This window comes from Rhamphochromis longiceps, linkage group LG18, assembly GCF_057381845.1.
Source record: "Rhamphochromis longiceps isolate RC_006_pf linkage group LG18, R_longiceps_female_GT1.1, whole genome shotgun sequence".
Taxonomy (NCBI): Eukaryota; Metazoa; Chordata; class Actinopteri; order Cichliformes; family Cichlidae; genus Rhamphochromis; species Rhamphochromis longiceps.
Genome location: NC_140574.1, coordinates 28,167,840 through 28,184,365, shown reverse-complemented (window position 1 = coordinate 28,184,365; position 16,526 = coordinate 28,167,840). Strand labels below are relative to the sequence as shown.

Here is a 16,526-nt window from a genome sequence, read left to right as displayed (position 1 = left end):
TGTGCAGGGAAAAATATGTGCTGCCATCGGTTGAACAAAGTCTCGGAATGCTCGCAGGAGCCAAAGTGTTTAGCAAACTGGATGCCAACATGGGCTTCTGGCAGATTCCCCTGTCCGATGAGTCTGCCAAACTCACCACCTTCATCACACCCTTTGGGCGGTTCCACTTTAACCGCCTACCGTTTGGGATCAACTCAGCGCATGATGGCGGAGGTCATCGAGGGTCTCGAAGGAGTGGTGTGTCACATTGACGATGTGTTGGTGTGGGGACGTAACCATCAGGAGCACGATTCCCGTCTCCATGCTACACTGCAAAGACTGGGAAAAGCAGGCATAACGCTGAATGTTGAAAAATGCGAGCTCTCCCAGAGCAAGGTTGCTTTCTTGGGTCACATCATAGCGGATACAGGAATCAGTCCTGACCCGAAGAAAACGGAGGCAATTACAGAAATGACAGAGCCAACTAATGTGTCAGAGTTGCGCAGTTTTCTGGGCATGGTGAATCAAGTGGGCAAGTTCATCCCCCATTTAGCTGAAAAAGACAAAGCCCTGCGAGATCTTCTTTCCAAAAAGAACGCATGGTATTGGGGAACTGACCAAGTGAGAGCTTTCAAAACATTACGAGATGCCCTGACCTCACCCCCAGTGCTCGCAATGTATGACCCCAACAGAGACATTAAAGTATCAGCAGATGCTTCATCCTATGGTCTCGGAGGTGTTCTTTTGCAGCTGTGGGAAGAAGGATGGCGACCAGTGGCGTATGCATCGAGGTCCCTTTCTCCTACAGAACAACGATACGCACAAGTGGAAAAAGAGGCACTGGCATCTACATGGGCGTGTGAGCGTTTTCGTGATTTCCTGATTGGTAAACATTTTTGTCTTGAAACGGACCACAAACCTCTCGTTTCCTTACTGGGAGGACAAGCTCTGGATCTCTTGCCACCCAGGATCCAGCGATTCAGAATGAGACTCATGCGTTACTCGTACACTGTGCAGTACGCCCCAGGGAAATCGCTCTGGACAGCAGATACTTTGTCCCGCTCACCTCTGAAAAAACCAATGAACCTGTCAGACAAAGAGCTAATGGAAAGCACAGACATATATGTCGACAGTATTGTAGCAAACATGCCTGTCAGTTCATCATATATGCAAACACTGAAGGAACAACTGAAAAGCGACAGTGTGTGTGCTCGCGTCATGGACATGTGCACCGAAGGCTGGCCAGAACATGCAAAACAAGAGCCTTTACTGCGAAATTACTGGCCTGACCGAGCCACGCTCACTGTTGAAGACGGCCTTTTGTTAAAAGACACACGGCTTGTCATTCCTTCAGCAATGAGAAACGAGGTGCTGGAAAAACTACACGAAGGACATCAGGGTGTTGTAAAATGTAAAGCTCGTGCACGCCAAACAGTGTGGTGGCCCGGGCTGAGTCAACAAATCTCTGAGATGGTGCTCAAGTGCAAAACGTGTATTCAAGAAAGACACAATAACAGTGAGCCACTCATGCCAACAGAATACCCTGCCCGCCCATGGCAGAGAGTGGGCACAGAGCTGGGAGGGAAAACTTACCTTCTCGCTGTTGACTATCACTCTAGATTTGTTGAGATTGCTTTGTTAAACAGGACAAAATCAAACGATGTCATTACTCACCTGAAATCTTTCTTTGCCCGTCACGGCATCCCAGAGGTCCTCATGTCTGATAATGGGCCACAGTATTCAGGTCAAATCTTTACAGACTTTGCAGCAGCATACGGCTTAAAACACATCACAAGCAGTCCCAAGTTTCCGCAAAGTAATGGAGAAGCAGAACGTGCTGTGCAGACTGTAAAAAATCTTCTGAAAAAAGCAGCTGATCCTTATCTAGCTCTTCTTGCCTATAGAGCTACACCACTGCAGTCCGGATACAGCCCTGCAGAGCTTTTAATGGGCAGACGTCTGCGAACCACACTGCCGATGCTTCCATCGCAGCTGGAGCCCACACTGCCGGACAACGCACTGCTCGCTCGAAAGGAAAGGGAGAAGAGGATGATGGACATGGCAAACTTCAACAGGCGCCACCGCGCAAAACCTTTATGCAGCCTGTCCCCAGGAGAGCAAGTTTGGGTGACTGATGTCAAAACTACAGGCACTGTTATCCAAAATCACTCTACACCCCGATCATACACAGTGGAGTTACCACAAGGGACTGTGAGGCGTAATCGTGTGCATTTGATTCCTTTAAGTTCACCTGTGCATGAACCTGCTAATGTGCCTGTGTTGCAGAAGCCTCAAACACCCAGTGTGATCCCTGCTACACCTGTTAACACTGATGTGGTCAGAACCAAGTCAGGGAGGCCAATAGTTAAACCTAAAAAGTTAGATCTGTAAGAAAAAAAAAAGGTTGTTGTTATGTAACTGTGTTATAATGGTTTTGTAGAGCACAGTAAAATAAAGCTAAAAAGAGTTGTTAAGAAAAGAAAAGAACAAGAAAACAAAAACAAAAGGTTAAAAATGTAATGCAGATTGTTTGCCAGATGTTCTTGTATGGCTTTGAAAAAGAGAAGTTCTGTCCTGAGAAAAGGAATATTCTGTTTTTGTTTAAAAGGGGAGATGTGGTGTATTCATAATTGTCTCTGGTACATTTGTTGTATGGGCAGTATGTGTTCACTGCTTGATTGTGTAATCACGTGTTACGCACTGGCAATGCATGCCGGTAGATGGTAATACAGGAAGTAAAAGAGATGGTCTTACCGCACACAGTGGTCCCGCGTACTTATTCAGATTCAGAGTAAGAATCACACAATTTTTGCCTCATAAATTTTGCACTGTCCACTTCCTGCTGTGACAAAACAAATTTCCCACGTGTGGGACTAATAAAGGTTATCTTATCTTATCTTATCTTTTCATTCAAATTCTGTTCTTTTCATTCTAATTCTGTTGTTTGTTTTAAACTTCCATTGTTTTCATTCAAATTCCATTGTTTTCATTCAAATTCTGTTCAGGGGCCTGTTCTTCGTACCGCGCTAAGTGAGTTAGCTGGATGAGATTGTTGACGATTTCGCGTGATCCTGGATCGTTCGGTTCCCCGAAGCCCATCCGGGACTTGCTGTCATATTACATGTATGTGATTATTACAGATTTAATTCATATTTCAGAGTAGCAATTGTAAATTACTTCGTGTAATCAAGATGAGAGACCACGGCTATAAAAGCGAAGGTGGATTTGGGAAGTCTGTCGCAGCCATGTCCTGTCCGTATACGCGAGCCACCCATTGCGGAAGGTGCAAGATTGATAAGGAGAGTCCTCAGAATTCAGCGTATATTGCGGGACAGACAGGATCCTTTAGCTCAGCGCGACAGTGTGCTCATAGAGAGATATCGATTTTCCCGTGAGGGTATTATTTACTTAACCAACTTGTTGACGAGGGGGTGCAGGACCACCACCTGTCTTTTTTTGCTCTGCCCTTTTCTTGGTTGCTGTTATAAACAAACAGATTATTCCAGGGTCTCTTTCCAAGAGACTAAAAGCAATATAAGTGATAAATATTACCATTCTGTAGGATATTCTTATATTTCACTTTTACCTGTTCCCATGTTCTAGTGGGTCCTGTCGTGGCTCTAATGTGAAAGAGGATGAAATATAACATATTATAATATAATGTAATATAATATTGGATAATATAGTGTAATATAATAAATCTACCCTACCGCCTACTGGTGTTGGCCAGAGGGGCCGATGGCGCGATATGGCAGCCTGGCTTCTGTCAGTCTGCCCCAGGGCAGCTGTGGCTACAACTGTAGCTGCCTCCACCAGTGTGTGAATGTGAGAGTGACTGAATAGTGGCATTGTAAAGCGCTTTGGGTGCCTTGAAAAGCGCTATATAAATCCACTCCATTATTATTGTTATTATTAAATTACTTACGAGTTTAATTTGTCAGCAACTTCCTGCCAGCCCTCGCTCCTTGCTTTTGCAGCCTTTGCAGTGTTCCCTTGCGTTCTGATTAAACTCTGAAACTCCTGAAATCCCTCACTCAAGAGTTCTTGCTCTGCTGCCGAAAAATACCGAGCCGAGCGCGCTCCGTCGACATTTTCGCCGACCAATCAGAGAGTTGCCGATCAATGTTTCTACTATCGATGCGTAGCCCCTTTTACGACACCCAGTGATGTCACATTACTGCGTCCAGCTGTACTAATCGTCAACAGCAGGTGTGTTCGGGGAACCGGATTAGCGCGCTCACGGTTAGCGCGATGGTTTGGTCTTGGATGTTTCATTTGATCTTGGATGTAGTAAGCGACGTACGAAGCACAGGGCCCTGTTCATTCTAATTCCGTTGTTTTCATTCAAATTCCGTTGTTTTCATTCTAATTCTGTTGTTTGTTTTAAACTTCCATTATTTTCATTCAAATTCTGTTGTTTTCATTCAAATTCTGTTCTTTTCATTCTATTTCCATTGTTTTCATTCAAATTCCATTGTTTTGATTCAAATTCTGTTCTGTTCATTCTAATTCCGTTGTTTTCATTCAAATTCCGTTGTTTTCATTCTAATTCTGTTGTTGTCATTCAAATTCCATTCTTTTGATTCAAATTCTGTTCAGGGGCCTGTTCTTCGTACCGCGCTAAGTGAGTTAGCTGGATGAGATTGTTGACGATTTCGCGTGATCCTGGATCGTTCGGTTCCCCGAAGCCCATCCGGGACTTGCTGTCATAGCAACAGAGCCGTAAGCGTAAACCTGCTGGGGAGCAGGTTTACTTTATGTAAACAGGATTAGATCGCGGCCACGCAGGTATGTCCGCGTCATTCATACGAAAGCAACAGCGATATTCCACCACTGTTTCACCATAAATAAATAACATCAATGTAACTAAAGATAATGCAGCACTTGATCCTTTTATTGATTTCACACAGATACATACAGGTCATTCCCTAAAAAAGGGAAATGTACTATTAACATTCTATTACATGTATGTGATTATTACAGATGTAATTCATATTTCAGAGTAGTAATTGTAAATTACTTCGTGTAATCAAGATGAGAGACCACGGCTATAAAAGCGAAGGTGGATTTGGGAAGTCTGTCGCAGTCATATCCTGTCCGTTTACGCGAGCAACCCATTGCGGAAGGTGCAAGATTGATAAGGAGAGTCCTCAGAATTCAGCGTATATTGCGGGACAGACAGGATCCTTTAGCTCAGCGCGACAGTGTGCTCATAGAGAGATATCGATTTTCCCGTGAGGGTATTATTTACTTAACCAACTTGTTGACGAGGGGGTGCAGGACCACCACCTGTCTTTTTTTTTGCTCTGCCCTTTTCTTGGTTGCTGTTATGAACAAACAAACAGAGTATTCCAGGGTCTCTTTCCAAGAGACGACAAGCAATATAAGTGATAAATATTACCATTCTGTAGAATATTCTTATATTTCACTTTTACTTGTTCCCATGTTCTAGTGGGTCCTGTTGTGGCTCTAATGTGAAAGGGGATATAATATAACATATTATAATATAATATAATGTAATATAATATTGGATAATATGGTGTGATATGATAAATCTACCCTACCGCCTACTGGTGTTGGCCAGAGGGGCCGATGGCGCAATATGGCAGCCTGGCTTCTGTCAGTCTGCCCCAGGGCAGCTGTGGCTACAACCGTAGCTGCCTCCACCAGTGTGTGAATGTGAGAGTGAATGAATAGTGGCATTGTAAAGCGCTTTGGGTGCCTTGAAAAGCGCTATATAAATCCACTCCATTATTATTGTTATTATTGAATTACTTACGAGTTTGATTTGTCAGCAACTTTCTGCCAGCCCTCTCTCCTTGCTTTTGCAGCCTTTGCAGTGTTCCCTTGCGTTTTAATTAAACTCTGAAACTCCTGAAATCCCTCACTCAAGAGTTCTTGCTCTGCTGCCGAAAAATACCGAGCGCGCTCCTTCGACATTTTCGCCGACCAATCAAAGGGTTGCCGATCAATGTTTCTACTATTGATGCGTAGCCCCTGTTGGGCCACCCAGTGATCTCACATTACTTCATCCAGCTATACTAATCGTCAACAACAGGTGTGTTCGGGGAACCGGAATAGCGAGCTCAGAGTTAGCGCGATGGTTTGGTCTTGGATGTTTCATTTGATCTTGGATGTAGTAAGCGACGTACGAAGCACAGGGCCCTGTTCATTCTAATTCCATTGTTTTCATTCAAATTCTATTCATTTCATTCTAATTCCGTTCTTTTCATTGAAATTCCGTTATTTTGATTCAAATGCTTTTGTTTTCATTCTAATTCTACTCTTTTTATTCAAATTCCATTGTTTGTTCTCAAATTCTGTTGTTTTCATTTAAACTCTTTGGTTTTTGATCAAATTCTGTTCTTTTCATTCAAATTCCATTGTTTTGATTCAAATTCTGTTCTGTTCATTCTAATTCCGTTGTTTTCATTCAAATTCCGTTGTTTTCATTCTAATTCTGTTGTTTGTTTTAAACTTCCATTGTTTTCATTCAAATTCTGTTGTTTTCATTCAAATTCTGTTCTTTTCATTCTATTTCCGTTGTTTTCATTCAAATTCCATTGTTTTGATTCAAATTCTGTTCTGTTCATTCTAATTCCGTTGTTTTCATTCAAATTCCGTTGTTTTCATTCTAATTCTGTTGTTTGTTTTAAACTTCCATTGTTTTCATTCAAATTCTGTTGTTTTCATTCAAATTCTGTTCTTTTCATTCTATTTCCGTTGTTTTGATTCAAATTCCATTGTTTTGATTCAAATTCTGTTCTGTTCATTCTAATTCCGTTGTTTTCATTCAAATTCCGTTGTTTTCATTCTAATTCTGTTGTTTGTTTTAAACTTCCATTGTTTTCATTCAAATTCTGTTGTTTTCATTCAAATTCCATTGTTTTGATTCAAATTCTGTTCTGTTCATTCTAATTCCGTTGTCCATCCATCCATCTATCCATCCATCTTCATCCGCTTTGTCCGGGGCCGGGTCGCGGGGGCAGCAGCCTAAGCAAAGAGGCCCAGACCTCCCTCTCCCCAGCCACCTCCTCCAGCTTGTCCGGGGGAATACCAAGGCGTTCCCAGGCCAGCCGAGAGATATAATCTCTCCAGCGTGTCCTGGGCCTGCCCCGGGGCCTCCTCCCAGTGGGACATGCCTGGAACACCTCACCCAGGAGGCGCCCAGGGGGCATCCTTATCAGATGCCCGAACCACCTCAGCTGGCTCCTTTCGATGTGGAGCAGCAGCTGCTCTACTCTGAGCCCCTCCCGGATGGCCGAACTTCTCACCCTATCTCTAAGGGAGAGGCCAGCCACCCTTCGGAGGAAGCTCATTTCTGCCGCTTGTATCCGCGATCTCGTTCTTTCGGTCACTACCCACAGCTCGTGGCAATAGGTGAGGGTAGGGACGTAGATCGACCGGTAAATTGAGAGCTTCGCTTTTACACTCAGCTCCCTCTTCACCACGACGGACCGGTGCAGCGTCCGCATTACTGCAGCTGCAGCCCCAATCCGTCTGTCGATCTCCGGCTCCCTTCTCCCATCACTCGCGAACAAGACCCCGAGATACTTGAACTCCTCCACTTGGGGCAGGAACTCATCTCCGACCCGGAGTGGGCACTCCACCCTTTTCCGGCTGAGAACCATGGCCTCAGATTTGGAGGTGCTGATCCTCATTCCCACTGCTTCACACTCGGCTGCGAACCGTTCCAGTGCGAGCTGGTGGCCCCCACCCGATGAAGCCAACAGAACCACATCATCTGCAAAAATCGGAGATGAGATTCTGAGGCCACCAAAGCGAAAGCCCTCCGCCACTTGGCTGCGCCTAGAAATCCTGTCCATAAAAATTATGAACAGAACCGGAGACAAAGGGCAGCCCTGGCGAAGCCCATCACCCACCGGAAACGAGTCCGACTTATTGCCGGCAATGCGAACCAAGCTCTTGCAACGGTTGTATAGGGATCGAATGGCCCGTAGCAATGGGCCAGACACCCCATATTCCCGCAACACCTCCCACAGGACACCCCGAGGGACACGGTCGAATGCCTTCTCCAAGTCCACAAAACACATGTAGACTGGTTGGGCAAACTCCCATGCACCCTCAAGTATCCTGGAGAGGATAAAGAGCTGGTCCAGTGTTCCGCGACCAGGACGAAAACCGCATTGTTCCTCCTGTATCCGAGGTTCGACTAACGGACGAACTCTCCTTTCCAGCACCCTGGCATAGACTTTCCCAGGGAGGCTGAGGAGTGTGATCCCCCTGTAGTTGGAACACACCCTCCGGTCCCCTTTCTTAAAGATGGGGACCACCACCCCGGTCTGCCAGTCCACAGGTACTGCCCCTGATCTCCACGCAACATTGCAGAGGCGTGTCAACCAGGACAGCCCTACAACGTCCAGAGCCTTCAGGAACTCGGGGCGGACCTCATCAACACCAGGGGCTCTGCCACCAAGGATTTGTTTAACTGCCTCAGTGACCTCGCCCCCGGAAATTGGCGCGTCATTCCCCTCATCCCCAGACTCTGCTTCCTCCTCGGAAGACGTGTCAGTGGGATTAAGGAGGTCCTCGAAGTATTCCTTCCACCGCCTGACAATTTTCTCAGTCGACGTCAGCAGCGCTCCGCCAGCACTATACACAGTGCAGGTAGAGCACCGCTTTCCCCTCCTGGGATGTCTGACGGTTTGCCAGAATCTCTTCGAGGCAGTCCGAAAGTCTTTTTCCATGGCCTCTCCGAACTCCTCCCACACTCGAGTTTTTGCTTCAGCCACTGCCCGAGCCGCATTCCGCTTGGCCTGTCGATACCTGTCGGCTGCCTCCGGAGTCCCACAGGCTAACCAAGCCCGATAGGACTCCTTCTTCAGCCTGGTGGCTCCCTTCACCTCTGGTGTCCACCATTTGGTTCGGGGATTACCACCATGGCAGGCACCAACCACCTTGCAGCCGCAGCTCAATGCAGCAGCTTCGGCAATGGAGACGCTGAACATGGTCCATTCGGACTCAATGTCCCCAGTCTCCCTCGGAATGCTGTTGAAGCTCTGCCGGAGGTGTGCGTTGAAGATCTCGCGGACTGGGGCCTCTGCTAGACGTTCCCAGCACACCCTCACTACGCGTTTAGGTGCACCAGGTCTGTCCAGCGTCCTCCCCCGCCACCTGATCCAACTCACCACCAGGTGGTGATCAGTTGACAGTTCAGCCCCTCTCTTTACCCGAGTGTCCAGAACATATGGTCGCAGGTCTGCTGATACGATTACAAAATCGATCATCGACCTACGGCCTAGAGCGTCCTGGTGCCACGTGCACTTATGGACACTCTTATGTTCGAACAGGGTGTTCGTTATGGCCAAACTGTGGTTAGCACAGAAGTCCAATAACAGAGCACCGCTCGGGTTCAGATCGGGGAGGCCGTTCCTCCCAATCACGCCCCTCCAGGTCTCGCTGTCGTTACCCACGTGAGCATTGAAGTCTCCCAGCAGGACAACAGAGTCTCCAGGTGGAGCACCCTCCAGCACCCCCCCCCCCAGGGACTCTAAGAAGGCTGGGTAATCTGAACTGCCACTCGGCGCATAAGCGCAGATGACAGTCAGGACCCGTTCCCCAACCCTAAGGCGCAGGGAACAAACCCTCTCGTCCACTGGGAAAAACCCCAACGTACCGGCAGCAAGCCGAGGGGATATTAGAATACCCACCCCAGCCCGCCGCCTCTCACCAGGGGCAACTCCAGACTGAGACAGAGTCCAGCCCCTCTCCAGGAGACTGGTTCCAGAGCCCAAGCCATGTGTTGAGGTGAGCCCAACTATATCTAGCCGGTACCTCTCAACCTCACGCACTAACTCAGGCTCCTTCCCCACCAGAGAGGTGACATTCCATGTCCCTATTGCCAGTCTTGGCAGCCGGGGGTCAGTCCGCCAGGGCCTCCGCTCCTGGCCGCCACCCGGCACACAATGCACCCGACCCCTATGGCGCCTCCTGCGGGTGGTGGGCCTGCGGGAGGATGGGCCCATGTCTCCTCTTCGGGCCGTGCCCGGCCGGGCCCCATGGACTAAGGCCCGGCCACCAGACGCTCGCCCTCGGGCACCCTCCCCGGGCCTGGCTCCAGGGCGGGGCCCCGGTAACCCTATCCCGGGCAGGGTAAACTGTTCCCTCGGTGTCCTTTTTATAAGGGTCTTATGAATCGCTCTTTGTCTGGTCCCTCACCCAGGGCCAATTTGCCATGGGAGACCCTACCAGGGGGCAAAAGCCCCCAGACAACATAGACCCTGGGATCCCTGGGACACACAAACCCCTCCACCACGATAAGGTAGCGATTCAAGGAGGGGCTAATTCCGTTGTTTTCATTCAAATTCCGTTGTTTTCATTCTAATTCTGTTGTTTGTTTTAAACTTCCATTGTTTTGATTCAAATTCTGTTCTGTTCATTCTAATTCCGTTGTTTTCATTCAAATTCTATTCATTTCATTCTAATTCCGTTCTTTTCATTGAAATTCCGTTATTTTGATTCAAATGCTTTTGTTTTCATTCTAATTCTACTCTTTTTATTCAAATTCCATTGTTTGCTCTCAAATTCTGTTGTTTTCATTTAAACCAGGGGTGCCCAATCCCGGTCCTCGAGAGCTACCGTCCTGCAGCTTTTAGATGCATCCCTACTCCAACACAGCTGAATCAAATGAATGGCTTGTTATCAGGCCTTTGCCAAACACGATGCCATGCTGAAGAGGTAATCAAACCATTTGATTCAGCTGTGTTGGAGTAGGGATGCATCTAAAAGCTGCAGGACGGTAGCTCTCGAGGACCGGGATTGGGCACCCCTGATTTAAACTCTTTGGTTTTTGATCAAATTCTGTTCTTTTCATTCAAATTCCATTGTTTTGATTCAAATTCTGTTCTGTTCATTCTAATTCCGTTGTTTTCATTCTAATTCTGTTGTTTGTTTTAAACTTCCATTGTTTTCATTCAAATTCTGTTGTTTTCATTAAAATTCCGTCGTTTTCATGTTAATTCCGTTGTTTTCATTCAAACTCCGTTCTGTACATTCTAATTCCGTTGTTTTCATTCAAATTCCGTTGTTTTCATTCTAATTCTGTTGTTTGTTTTAAACTTCCATTGTTTTCATTCAAATTCTGTTGTTGTCATTCAAATTCCATTCTTTTGATTCAAATTCTGTTCTGTTCATTCTAATTCCGTTGTTTTCATTCAAATTCTATTCATTTCATTCTAATTCCGTTCTTTTCATTGAAATTCCGTTCTTTTGATTCAAATGCTTTTGTTTTTATTCTAATTCTACTCTTTTTATTCAAATTCCATTGTTTGTTCTCAAATTCTGTTGCTTTCATTAAAATTCCGTCAAAACTTGTGTTTCAGTTTGCCATCTTAGGGAGAAATCAACACACATGGGTGTATTTTCTTTGTTGCTGAGATTTATTGATAAAAACAGTACAAAAAAAACCCAACCATTTGTACACATATTTACAAATAATAATAAAAAGTGAGTGAGTACATTTCAACATTTTCAGGAATCACTCACAATCCTGGCACTGCCATGGTACCTGTAGTCTGCATTTACCACATGTGTATCTGTAGCAGTGAACACATCGCACAGTGGCATGATTGTTCTTGCATTTGTGTTTGACCTGACACATGGCTCTTTTTCCAGGGCTAGGTGTGGAGGGTTGTGTCTGAAGCAACAGTTCTTTTCTTGCCTTCTTCCCAGTTACATGAGAGTGAGCCAACTCTCTTGCAAGCTCCACCAGGAAGTCCACCCGTCTTTCCTTCGTCCCGGTGCATGCTTGATACAGCACATGTGCATTCAGTGCTGCCATGTCAATCATGTTATAGAACACGGCAACTGGCCAGCGCCGTGTTCCTCTGCGGACAGTGTACTCCCGCATCATCTGGTCCATCACATCCACGCCACACTTTGTGGTGTTGTAAAGGGTGACAGTGTTTGGCTTCCTTTTGGTGGTGTTATCAGACTGAACCACGCTCTGCACGCTGCTAAGAATATAGACTGTCTTCTTCCGTTTGGCCGCATTCGCTTGGCAGCAGAGGTTGAAAACACCTAAGAAATAAGATAAATTGTTATTTCCATAGCACTTTTACACACAATGAAACACATAAACATAGAACCACAAAAGACCTGCAACATACCTGAGTGGTGAATTCATTGCGATCTGTGTGTCTAGCGGATTGAGGAATTTCCCGGCGACTCTTGTTGACTGTGCCGAGGATGGTGGTTTTCCGTCTAAGAAGTTTTTGCGCAAGTGAAAGCGATGTGAAGAAATTGTCCGTGGTAACATTTCTGCCCTTGTCTAGGAATGGTTCCATCAGCCTCATCACTACATTTTCAGACAGTCTCTCCCCATTGGGACGATTGGAGTCCTTGCCAAGATATGGGAGGACATTGCAAATGTACTTGGATTTTAGGTCGCAAGCCACCCAAAACTTGATCCCAAACTTGTCTGGTTTACTTGCAATATACTGCAGGAAACAGCACCGAGTCTTTGATGGGAAAAGCTGTTCATCAACGGTGATATGTAGACCAGGGTTGTAGCACGTGATGCAGTTGGTGACAAATGATCCCCACACACTGGAAATTGCAGCGAACTTATCAGTCTTTGCTCGATCACTGCGGGGGGACCTGTCATCAAAGCGTAGGTGTTGCATGGTGTCTTGGAAGCGGTTTCGTGGCATAGTTCCAATGATCTGTGGGTTTCCCAGGTTTGCTGACCAGCAGTCATGTAGTGATGGAACCCTAGTAACCCTCCGCAAGATGACAATTGCATCCACCTCAACACAAAAGGAAGTTCACAGCTTTTAGCAGCTCCCCACCCCCACACACAAACAAAGAGGCAGTTGGCAGTTAGAAATCAGCAATCATTCACACACCCCCACTCCCCCACTTCTCAGGTAACGACCTAATTTACATATGAATTGATGCTAAAAGACTAGCCAATTTAGCTTCCACTTGGCTGACAGAGGGTTAGAAAAGCCTGGGACTTCCAGTGTTACGTTTCCTTCTAAGCAGTATCCTAAATGTGTGTTTCAGCTGTGAAAATAAAATAGGTAGTGTTCAGGTGCCTGTGTTTAAGGAAGGAAAACCATATTCTGATACTTTTTTGTATTTTTTCTTATTCATGTCATCTTAATTGATTTTTCCTCCTAATCAATGAGAGTGGGCACACAAGCTAAACACTGTTAAGGCTATGGAATATGACTCTACAGTACATGCAGCGTATAATGAATGAAGCACAATGTCCTGGCAAGCCACAGAGTCAAGCTAAACTATAAATCACTCCAGATCAGCCAATCTCAGTGCTAGCTCACATGAGCTGACGTCTCAGCTGATACGTCTCTGTGTATCCATATGAGCCGTGCTATTTACGAGATTTGCCCATTTCAGCCTGCACACTGTTGTTGCTGCCACCTCAAGCTGCTTTGCAACCCACTTCCTTCCTTTTTAGGCAATGCTGTTTCTTGCTTACATAATCAGTGTTATGGCCAATGTCACTGATACTTGCTCTGTGCTGCTGCTCTTCCTGCCTTCAGGCTGTATTATCATGGAAGGATTGGGTCGTGTGGCCTACCACAACCGAACTATACTGCATATATAATTACTGCAGATAGAATAACAGGCATATTTTAACTAGTGTGGTCCTAGTTTTGAGTTGACTGATCCTTCTACCAACTTTACTGTGTGAGTTTTGGATATTTCCACTACTGGGACAGCCCACCCGAAAGTGGTTATTGGTCAGTTCTTATTCCTACAGGTAGTACATGGAGTTGCTGTATTTTTATTTCATTTCATTACATTTGTCAGTGTGCACTGTGTGCTTGACTTATACAGAAGTTTGCCACACCTGGAATACTTTAATAAAGAGGGACTGGTCTGGAATTATCTCCAGCGCAGCAGGCCCATAATTCCCAGTGACGCCCCTGGGTACATTTATAATAATCTCCAGCAGACCTTCACTCCGTTTAGGTCTGTATTTAGAGCCATTAACCCACCGTATGTATCCCCTTCTCCCTCACTCCCTCACTCTGTTTCCTAATAGCCTGGATTAGCTTCTGCTTTAATAGACCCATCCATCTCCTCTGTTTATTCACTAGTTTTCTCTTTCTCTCTCTCTCTCACGCACACTCCTTCTCTCCCTCTGTCTTCTGTGCTCATGGGCAATTACACAAACAAATGCAGTTTGTTTTCCACTCAGTCTGACTGGAAGGCAAATGAATGGATTTATCAGGTCGTTACATTTTTAGCTGAAGGTCAGCTGTTGCATTGTGTTATCACTGAAGAAAGGTGAAGTCACACTGTCACTCCTTCCATTTGCTCAGTAAATTAGCCATGCAGATTTATGTAAATTCCTGCCACAATGTTTGGCTTCTGATTGGCCAGAGCTCGCTGCAAAGCACCCTCAGAGTTCAAATCTGAATTTACATGGTTTGACAGGAAGAGGAGAGGCGTAGGAAGAGGGGAACGGCTTTGTGTCAGCTGACGTCGTGGAGCTGACATTCGTCAGAAATACGTAAGATGTCCACGCGCTCTGATGAGAAGACGTATAGGCAGCACAAGCTGTGAGGCAATGCCGTGGAACGCTGAAGGATAAATCAAGGGCAACCCAAAATATTCCAGATGTTTTTTTTCCCGTTTCATTTCCACAAAAAATAAATAAAAAGAATAATGCATTTGAATTTTAGATGTAAAAACTGGTTTGGTATCTTTAAAATGACGTGTTCTGCTCATTTCCAGCTCCATACTTGTATTCTTTGACCCTTTAAAAGCAACTTTGCATGATTCATAGTTCAAAAATTTTTCTTTTTTGTTTGCAGCCAGCTTTCTTCTGACTGCAAACAAAGGGTCTGAGCAGCAGGTTAGTTTAAAGCAGTTTGAAGGGATTAAATCAGTGTTTGAAACACTGGCCATGCTGTAACTTTATATGTAAAGTTTGAATTTTGAATAAAGCTGTGGGTAATGTTGCGTTGCTAAATTCATAGACATATTATGAGTCTATATACATTTTGCTATTTTGGATTCCACTCAGGTGTTTCAAAATAAGATCCACAGTCTTGGAAGAAGGGTGTTTTTAGTACAGAGGTCATGTTTATCGATTAAATGCCACCAATCTGACCTACTCTGTAAAACACAGAGGACCCTGAAGCAGCATCACACACATATATATACATGGACACACGGTTACAAGCGTTGGAGAAAAAAAATAAATAAATAAAAAACAAAAAAAAGGAACAATGTTTGACCTACTATTACTGTAGGCAGGGCGGGGTGGGGGGCTGCTCGTGTACAAGCTTCAACTTTAAAACGTCACCCACCCACCGCTTTCCCCCACCATCTCCTTCCGTCGTGTTTCGATTCCCTGAGGGGAGGAAAATTCCTCTTATCAGCTCCAACCAGATGCAGCAATGTGTGTGCGTGTGTGTGTGAGGATAATCCCTTGCCTTTGATTGGCTCTGCACTAACCCGTTTTTGGTGTAGCTGATGACTTTGGAGGGGGCCGGGGGGGGGGGGTGTTCTTCTAGAAATGGCAAGTTTCATTGAGCTTTTTAAAGGTTGTGTCTTTTAAACGGCAATTACAACGTGAAACATCTTAGAAAAGGCATTTCAGAAAGTCCATTATAAACTGTTAACTCCTGCTTAATCTCATTGTATTTCCATTCCATGCACATCTGCAAACCTCTATGTGTGTGTTTGTGTGCGTGTGTGTGTGTGTGTGTGGGTGGGGGTGTATGTATGAGTGTGTGTGTGTGTGGATGTGTGTGTATGTGTGTGTCTGTGTGTGTGTGTGAGTATGTCTGTGTGCGGGGGGGTGTGTATGACTGTGTGTGTGTATGTATGAGTGTGTGTGGGTGTATGTATGAGTGTGTGTGGGTGTGTGTGTCTGTATAAGTGTGTGTGTGTGTGTGTGTGTGTGTGTGGATGTGTGTGTATGTGTGTGTCTGTGTGTGTGTGTGAGTATGTCTGTGTGCGGGGGTGTGTGTATGACTGTGGGGGTGCGCATATAACTGTGTATGTGTGTGTGTTGAACTAGTAATCACTGACTCACTGAGCTTGTCTAAGAACATCAGTGACATTTCACCTCATGCTGCTCCTTTAAAGAAATTTGCTTGCCTCACCTCTAATTCTTGTGTGTAGGTGTCAGTGGGTGTGGTTCCTCTCAGAAAAAGCCAACTACAAATAATAAACCAACACCCTTCACTTAACTATGGATGATAAGCATGTCACGACATGGAAAGTCAGCATCCATTGGCTGCAGATGTACTGGTTCATTTCTCCATTCAGTGGCTCAGACACGAGCACGTGATGATGTCTGCCTCTATGTGTGTGTGTGTGTGTGTGTGTGTGTGTGTGTGTGTGTGTGTGTGTGTGTGTGTGTGTGTGTGTGTATGTCTCGTTGTGCAGTCCAATTGCCAAAAATTGAGAAAAACGAAAAAATCTCTCCCCCCTTGTAGTTGCCATAGTAACCAGTGAATCACCGCATCTGGCAAATTATAGGGCTGTATTGAAGGGCGAGAGAGTGCGCGTACGTGAGAGTGTAAAGTGTGTGTGTGTGTGTG

The 16,526-nt window shown here is 45.5% G+C and overlaps 1 long non-coding RNA gene across 1 annotated transcript; it reads right to left on the bottom strand.

The window, feature by feature from the left end:
* Positions 1-3,111: 3,111 nt before the first annotated feature.
* Positions 3,112-5,784, bottom strand: LOC146648565 (uncharacterized). Its single transcript, XR_014908401.1, has 3 exons — positions 5,759-5,784; positions 3,566-3,599; positions 3,112-3,458 (listed from the first exon to the last, which is right to left on the bottom strand). It is a non-coding gene; the product is annotated as an uncharacterized LOC146648565 (long non-coding RNA).
* Positions 5,785-16,526: the final 10,742 nt, after the last annotated feature.